This window comes from Coturnix japonica, unplaced genomic scaffold, assembly GCF_054131305.1.
Source record: "Coturnix japonica strain WE unplaced genomic scaffold, WE-NBRP24 Scf046, whole genome shotgun sequence".
NCBI lineage: Eukaryota > Metazoa > Chordata > Aves > Galliformes > Phasianidae > Coturnix > Coturnix japonica.
In genome coordinates this window covers 3,184,097-3,190,351 of record NW_028188949.1, presented here as the reverse complement: position 1 = coordinate 3,190,351, position 6,255 = coordinate 3,184,097, and positions in this window count along the sequence as shown.

Below are 6,255 nucleotides of genomic sequence, written 5' to 3'. Positions count from 1 at the left end.
TTGAAAAGGGAAATGACTCAGGAATGGATGATGGTTTAGAATAAAACATAATCCTACTTATTTTCTATGCAAATATGTGTAAGGAAAAGATGCTGCACTCAGTTCTGGAAATACCCTGACAAATATGTCTCTACTGTTTCACAGCTGGAGATATCAAGATTGTTAAACCACTGGAAGATGTGGAAGTGAATGGATATGGGAGTGCATCTTTTGTCTGTGAGATTTCACATGATGAGGTTCAGACCCAGTGGTACAAAGATGACAACAAGCTGAAGGCTGATGACAACATTAGAATGCAGCAAGATGGTAGGGTGTAAGAGGGGGATCTTTCTCCTGAGTGGGGGGTGGGTTGGAGATCAAGCATATAAGACATCTGAAATGAAGAAGGTCAAGAAGGGAGTTCCCCTTTTGTTTTGGGACTGAGGTTAGGGTGGAACAAGTGACATGGTGGGATGCTTAGTGTGGGAAGTGTGATGCTATCCCACCATCCCACACTGCCGGGAGCAGGTAGGAAATGAGTGCAGTTATTTCGAAAGTGGGGGTGAACAGGGCAGTCAGTTCACCTCTCCAAAGAGGTTTTGTCTGACAGTGAGTGTGATCCTTCTGTCTCAGGTACTTTGAAGGTGACGACAGCAACATTCGGTCAGTCCTTGTAGAAGCCATGTTTAGATTCCACTTTGGTGGGGATGTGGACGTGGGGGAATGGGTGGTTTCATTGACATGAGAGAACAGGCAGTGATGCTGTGAAACCAGATGGATGATGCTCAGCCTGGCCATGTGCCTCAGAGCTCTTTGCTCAAGGAAGCCAAGTGTAGTTGTGGGGTTGCTCTCAAGAGCACAGTTTGGTAGGGATGAGCTGGCGGTTGGACTAGATGACCTTAGTGGTCTTTTCCAGCCTTAGTGACTCTGTGGTTCTCTGCTTCAGGAAAGAGCTACTCGCTGACTTACACACGTGTCCAAGTCAAGGATGCAGCAGAAATAAAATCTGTAGCAGAAAAGGCAGAATCTCGTGAATCTCGTGCCCATCTTACAGTTAAAGGTAATTATGCTTCTGATGATGATTTTGATTAAATTATCTTATGTTATAAACGAGCTAACATCCTTTGCTTTAATGTCAAGGAAGTTAAACACCACCAGGACCTTTCACAGAAATAAAAACTCCTGCCTACCTACCTTTGTGCCCACAAAATATCCAGCTTCTCTTTTGGAATTTACTTTTGCTAAGTAAAACAGATTATTTTCTTAGGAGGTTGATTTTCTACGTTTAGACTTCATATTTGTGTTTGAATGTTGAGGGATAAAAAACATAGCTTGACTTTTTCTTCATTTTCTCTTTCTGTTTGAAAAGAACACAGGGTTTTGGTTTTTTTTTTAATATATACAATGTTAGGGTATATATATGATGTTAAGTGTGATAAAGAAAAGGGAGACATTTGAGTTAGCACACTACTCAAGAGTTCAGTCCCCAGCTTTGCCACTGTTACAATTATAAGGGCAAGAACTTCCTGGAAAATGAATTTCTCCTAAGTAGAGTCATTACATTTGAGCTATAGAGACCTTTACTAGGTGAAAACTTGTTGTTCAGAGCTAAGTTGCTGTATTTAACCAAAGTAATTATCAATGTCCGTGTTTCATTGAACCTCTTTTCCATTTCGTAATGCGAGGAGTTTGATATTGGGATGGGAAGGTCATGGTTTGATTTAGATGTTGGACTGGGAATCAGAAGATCTGGGCTCTTTTCAGATTGTCAGTCTTATTGTCTGACTTCTTAACAACATTCTTTTCTTTCTATTATTTTTTAATGATGTTTTAAGGCATTTTGAGCTGATAGGTGTAGTGTTCATGTGCAGTAATGCTGACGTGAGTAAGTGGGGTGATAATGTAAGGGTTTTTTACATTCCTTCTAAATCTCTGCTTTCTCTTGTTCCATCCTTCTTAAAGAGCAATCCATTAATCTAGTAAAGGAGCTGTGTGATGAGGATGTGACTGAGCCTGAAGAAGCCAAATTTGAATGCGAGATATCCATTCCTTCTGTGAAACCTCCCAAGTGGTATCTACGTGGGGAAGTCTTACAGGCTGGCAGAAACTTGATTATGCAGCAAGAAGGCACCATCCACCAGCTGACCATACCGAAAACCACCACTGATATGACAAGCACCATTCAGTTCTCAATTGGCAAATCAAAATCCACAGCCAATCTGCTTGTCAGAGGTAACATATCCAGGCTTGGTTTACATCATGAAGATGAAGAATTAATTAACGTACAGCCTTCCTTCACTGGGGTCTTTGAAATATTGTGTGTGTGTCTGGAGGGTCTGCTCCATTTCCAGTTCAAAGTCGTTGGACACTAAATGAGACAGCTGCATCTCAGTAAAAGATCTGTTTGAATAGCTGTGATGTGCTTACTATTCAGATGTACAGAGCTGAGGTTTTGTCCTTGGCTATACCAAAGAAGTCAGGTCAGGTGAAATTAATTGTATTTCTGAACTAGACAAGGTTAAGTTTGGTAGCACCTAAATTTGATGCAGTTTGCCATTGATTTCACCTGAAAGAAACTTGCAGGCTTTTTATTTGCTGTTGTCCCCTGCGTAAGAGTCTCCATTCACATCCTAAAGTACTTGTTATATTTTCAACTCACTCTTATTTGAATAAAAGCCTCAACAAATGGGAGCAATTTAATTAGCACAGAACAAGAGCTGGACCTTGCATTTGGTAGATAATATACAGTATTACTTTATAGAAATGTAGTCAATGGCATTCCCTATAGACAATCGTTTGTTTTATCTTTAGAGTGGTTCAAAGAACCATTGTGAACATGACATTAATTGGAATGGAATACACGCAAGAGACTTTCCTCTTCTTCCAATTGTCCTCATCCTTTCTTCTCTTCCACCCCTGCTTTGCAGATTACCATATACAAATCACCAGGAAGCTGGAGGACAAGACAGCTTTGGAACGTCATTCTGTCATCCTGTCCTGTGACTTCAGGCCTTCTCCAAAGGTTGTGAAATGGTTCAAAGGCCACACACTCATCGAGCCCTCTGAGAAGTACAAGATCAAGAGGGATAAGCATTCAGCAGAGCTCAAGATTCTGAAGCTGAAGCCCGATGATGCTGGTGTGTACAAGTGCAAGGCAGGAATTGCAGAGACTGAAACCACGCTGACAGCTGAAGGTATGAGCAGGGAGGGTGGCCTCTTCCATGTCCTATTTCACCTCAGATTTCTCTTCTTGGGGTTGATTTCTGCCGTTCTCTCCTGCTAACTTTATAAATGTATAGTCTTCACTGAGAAGATTACACAAAGATCATCTAGTCCAACCATTCTACCACATCCCAGTATGATTTATAGCAACAGTGGTAACAGTTCACCTTGTTTCCCCACAGCCCGCAATGTAGAAGTAATGAAGCACCTGCAGGATGTGGAAATTGAAGAAGAGAGCTCTGCTGTCTTCTCCTGCGAGCTGTCCCATGATGACGAGGACGTGGAATGGTTCCTGAATGGCAACCTCCTTTACACCAACAATTACAATGACATCAAGAACGTTGGCAATTGCTGCACACTGACAATGAAGCAGGTTAAGCCTGAGGATGCTGGCACAGTGACAGTGAAGTCAGACAAGGTATCAGAAAGCGCACCTGAAGGTGATAGGTGGGCCTGATCACACCCCTCCTGGATGTAAGAGATGCTAAGGAGCTCCAGTTCATTCTATTGTGCAGCAATCCTGCTTCTAAAGCTCACCTCTCTGGGGCTCCGATAGCCACCAAAGTCATGAGGGGCTTTCTTCCAGTGATTTATGGAATTAAGGATTTATGACTGCAGGGAGAGATCATTCAGTGTGTGTTTTGCCTCTGGGATGACTAATGACCAGGCTGTGAGCAACCTGATCTAGCTGTGAATGCCCCTTTTTATTGCAGGGGAGCTGGGCTAGATGGCCTTTAAGGGTCTCTTCCAATTCTAAGGATACTGTGATTCTAATCTGCTCTCCCCAGCAATTAAGCTCTTTTACTCTATGCGCTCAGAGTTTGAAGGATTTCCTCTTTCTCCTTTCTTTTGCATTTGGTGGAAGTTTTTTCCCCAGTATAAACATCTGATGTGTGAAATAGAAGACAGATAAGAGGAGTCAATAATACAGGAAAATCAAAAGTGTTCCTCTTAATCCTGTGGCCTGCTGTATGAGCTCTGCTCCATGTGAGGGCAATGCCAGCTCTCCAGCTTTAGAAGAGCTGCATCCCAATTACTTCATATGATATCAGTTCCACCCAAGGCAATGCAGGCTGTCCCTCCTGTTCCCTGTATTCTCCTAATGATTAGTTCAGAATTCCATAAAGTGCATTCAGTCAACACACATGAAACCGCTTTATGTTCTATATTGGTGTCGTCAGTGCTGGTAAAGATTTATTTATCCCTCTTTAAAAATCTGAAAGCAACTGGAAATGTCTCAACTTCTGTATCACATTGTTCTGTTTTGCCTTTTTAATTGCAGAGAAGCCTGCTGTCTTCATGAAGTCCTTGGATGATGTTTTTGGTGAGGAGCGGGGTGTGATTAAATTGGAATGTGAAGTCTCTAAAGAGAAGGTCAAACCAGTGTGGAAAAAGGACAGTGTTCTGCTCACTTCTGGCAACAAGTATGAGCTGGTACAGTCTGGGAAGACCCTATGTCCCCTTATCCATGACCTCGAGATGTCAGATGCAGGTTTCTATACCTGTGATATTGGCACTGATGTTGCCAAATCAAAGGTTGGCATTCAGGGTAAGTACTGTGGAAAGTAAAGGAGTGCTGAAAGCACATTCAGTGTGGTCACTATGTCTTACACCTATTCCCCCACGAGCCTTAATAGTTTCTACAATAGAAGTGTATTACTGCAATTTAGTGCAGTGATGTCTGGAAAATTCCCATTGCTTTTGATGTAAATGTATCTCATTTTGCCATGAAAATCACCAAACACATCAAGAATGTCCTGGAAATATTTCCTTTCTAAACATCCCTAAAATGGAGAAATGGTTTGAACACCAGTAGGGGTAGGATGGTAACAAATTAGCTAATAGAAACATTTAATTTCTTGTCATAGGCAAAACCCTTTTTCTCACGCAGCATCCTAGAGTTGTCCTCTCTGTTAGGTTGTTCCCTCTGTAGCTCATTGAATCTTCATTCTGCTCCATGGACTGAGCTGCTCTAATTGTAGTTCTTCCAGAGCAAAGACAAGAGATTCACGTCTCTTTTTTTTTTTTATAGCTTTCTGGTAATTCTGAGTGGAGAATGTCTTAGAGAATACATCAGTAAGGAATGCAGCCATGTTCTGCAAATCCTGAGTTAAAACACCAGTACTGCTACTCATGTCAGTCACAAATGCCTTTTCTCCATATAAACCTCATACTAACCTATCTCTTACCTTCCAGAGCTGAATAGTGGCATTACCAAAAGGCTGAAAAACACTGAAATCCAGGAGGGAGAAGATTGTACTTTTGAATGCATTCTGTCCCATGAAAGCATTGATGAGTTCAACTGGACACTGAATGGAAGCAGAGTGGAAAGTGGTGGGCGATTTAAAGCTTCTGACGTGAGTCGGAAATATACTCTCCTTATCAAAAGTGTGACTCCTACTGACGCTGGGGAAGTCGTTTTTACTGCCCGTGGTCTAACCTCCAAAGCCTCTCTGTCTGTGAAAGGTAATGAGATGGGAGAGATTCTGGGGCCTGATTCCTTCATCTGTCTTCTGATAAGATTGTCGTGAGAGCTAACTCATACAATGGTTAAAGTGAATAGCAACCTTCTACTTGAACCTCGAAGCACTGAGAATTTCTCTTAAAAATAAGTAAAAGGACAAAACATTTTACACAAATGTGAGAACTACCCAAAGCACTGGGGTAGTGTTGGAAATGGGCATCTCACTACAGCTTGTTCCATTAACAGTAAATCAGGAATGCTCTGTTGAGGGAACTGTGGGAGCAAATATCCTCTAAGTATAAGCTGAAGGGATGGCCTTCACATCATCTAGCTGTACAACAAATTCCTATCTAGAGCATGTGCATCTGAGAGTATCATCCGAGGCTCCCAGTGTGATGAGTGGAGAGAAGAGAGAGGCAGTTTTCAGACATGGTTCATCATCCTCAATTGGGTAGATTTAAGAGAGAATAAATGCTGCCTGGAATTCTATTGTCTGTACTTTGCAGATTACTGCTGGCTGTAGGATGGCGTCTGTTGCAAGTGCCTCTCTAACTTATCTCCAGCATGTAGATGCATGTATTTTGAGAGGC